Below are 2897 nucleotides of genomic sequence, written 5' to 3'. Positions count from 1 at the left end.
ACTTTAGTCTGTTGAGCTATCTCGCTAGCCTCAATGCTTTTTTAAAGAATATAATTATATTGATCAGTCAGACATCAAGGGGGAGACCTCAGCTAAAATGGGTGCTAAGTGATGTCTAGGTGTGTTATTTGCATTTCCAATGCTTTCTTGCCTAACTCAGAGGGATGAAGGGAAAAGGGAGGCTTAATCCAGACACTATTTTAAGGCTGGTGAACAAATGACTTCATTATGGAAAGATTGCTACTCTGCTTGTGTAATGTCATAACTTTTGGTATAATTCAGCTTTAAAAGCCTCTGCAGGGAAGGCAAGGATCTCAGAACAAACTGCCATTAATATTTAACACATACACAACCAAAAAAATATTAGCCCCTTAAGTTTTTATGAAGTCTTTATGTGAAAAAAGGGGCAAAACTACAAGTGAAGTCACACTTCCAAATAAAAAGCAGCAGTCTTAACTACAGCAACTGTGGGGAGAATTTAGAAATAAATTCAAATGGAAGTTGTTATATTTGCAATAAATAACTGTCTAGGTCCTTGAGAAGGGACATAAATCTTTTTTCCCCCTCTATTTTGTTTATTCAGTTTTGAGTGCAACTATAAAATTCTAAACTATTGATGTAACATCATTACTATAACCTGGCACTAACCAGTACTCTTTACTATAAATCATTCTTTCTTTTCTTCTATGAAGTAAGGTGGTGAGAAGGTAGAACTGTGACCAAACATCTCCTTCACCCTCAGTTTTCAACTTAACTGGAATTGCTATCCGATTAGACATCCAACTCCCAAATTAAGGAAAAGCCTACATTTTCTGGCTGTCTGCTTAACATCAGGAACCCTAGAAACTTTGCATTAAGTCTTCTATATGCCAGCCCTATGGAAGTTAGTGGTAACTCCAAGAGGGCTGGGTGTTATACTTTGATGACTGCTATGTTTCGTTGGAATTGTTCCACTATTTGCAAGTAAAAATGCTAGCCAGAAAAAGAAAGTTTTGTTGAAGGACTGAAGGTTAAAATTTAAAGTGTTCTGTAGGATTTCCGCCCTACGCTTCAGCAAATATGGGCAAAGGGCAGAATCATAGTGGCAATGAACTCTGAAAGTGTTAAAAACACTTGGGGCACAAGACATGGACAGATGGAAAATTAAGAAGCAACAGATTATAGTGTCCAAAACGCAGCAGCAGGTGTCAACCTGGACTCAGATTTGGATTTCAGCCAGTTAGCTTTGTGTGTCCTCTTCATATTTTTAAAACATGTGAAGCTGTTCTGAGCCCTAACAGCTGATTAGAAAATTCCACTTAGAATTTATTACAGTTTAATTTCTTTAAATGCTATACAGATGCTCCCTTACTTGGGATGGTTCAACCTAATGACTTTTTTCACTCTAATATGGTAGGAAATCCATAAACATCCAATAGAAACAAGACTTTGAGCTTTGAGTTTTGCTCCTTTCCTAGGCAAGTAAAATGATTCTGATGCTCTCTTGCACTGCTGAGATGCAGAAGGGAACAGCAGCCACCAGAACCTCAGAATGACAGCAGGGAGGATGCATTCCACACTGTACTGTGCTTGGCCTTGGTTTGTTTTCACTTGGTTTGCTTTTGGATACAGGTATTCAGTAAATGATATGAAATAGCCATCACTTTTTAAAAACTAAAGTAGACTTGTGCTAGAAGATTTTAGTCAAATACAGGCTAGCGTAAGATTTCTGAGCACGTTTAAGGTAGATTTGGCTAAGCTATGATGTGTGGTAGTTTAGATGCATTAAAATGCAGTTACAGCTGATTATATTGTCAGCTTATCATGGTTTAATGAATTGTAATCCTATCATAGATTAAGGGCTATCTGTATAATAATACATGGATTCTTTGATATTAAAAACAATGTTTTACAAATATTATTTTTTGCTCTTTTTGTAGACACATAATTCCTGTTTCCTACTTGCTGATATTTTTCATTCATCAAGATCAATTGCTTCCCTTTTCTAGAAAATATTAAATTTAATGATTAATGAAACAAAATGAACCAAGAATTATCATTAACTGGTAAACATTCCTCAGGTATTGACCAAAACACTTTGATTTTAGTTATGTAGCATAATATTCACAACCTTTATAACAACTTTACAAAGTAAGTACTCTAGTATATTATGGGAAAAATGAAGTTACTCAGAAAAGTTATGAATTTAACCAATGGTAATATAGTTATAGTTATAGTTATAGTTATAGTTATAGTTATAGTTACAGGCCTCATTGCCTGGATCAAAATGTAGATCTATCCATGAGCTTAAAAGCTTTATCTTTCATTATCATGCCATATGTAAGAGCTGATTATTCCCATTTCTGTTGTCTGTCCATTCTATCAAAGGTATGTTTCCACTACTGCATCTATCACACTGTACCACAGTTAGTTATTAGTATTACACAAGCTATAAGGATACAGGTGTAAGACAAATCCCATGTAGGTCACTGAGGATTCGGGTATGAGACAAAGCCTCTCTTTTGGAAAACTGTCACACCCCATGTATTTCTGCTGTTACCTCCTACCTGGTCTTGGTTTTACTCTCACTCCCTTTTAGGCTGCTTTCCACACAGCCACCAAAAGAACTTTTGCAAATTCCAAAGTCAATTAAGTTAGCTGTCTGTTTAAAGCTTGCCCATAGCTTCCATTGCTTTGAAGGTCAAAAAGCAAAGTTCTTCATATGGCCTACACCATGGTCACATGTGTTCACCTTGTAGCTCTGTGCTTCCTCTTGACCTGCATACCCTGGTCTCTGTCTCAGCCACACACACTGTGCCACCCAAAAGATACATCAAAATTCCTGAGACTATACTCATGAGAAATATTTTTTTCCTTTGAAGTACCCTTCTCCTCCTCCTCCTCCTCCTCCTCCTCCT

The sequence above is a fragment of the Octodon degus genome, unplaced genomic scaffold (genome assembly GCF_000260255.1).
Source record: "Octodon degus isolate 3935 unplaced genomic scaffold, OctDeg1.0 scaffold00011, whole genome shotgun sequence".
NCBI classification, from domain to species: Eukaryota; Metazoa; Chordata; class Mammalia; order Rodentia; family Octodontidae; genus Octodon; species Octodon degus.
Note: the sequence above shows the minus strand (reverse complement) of the source record.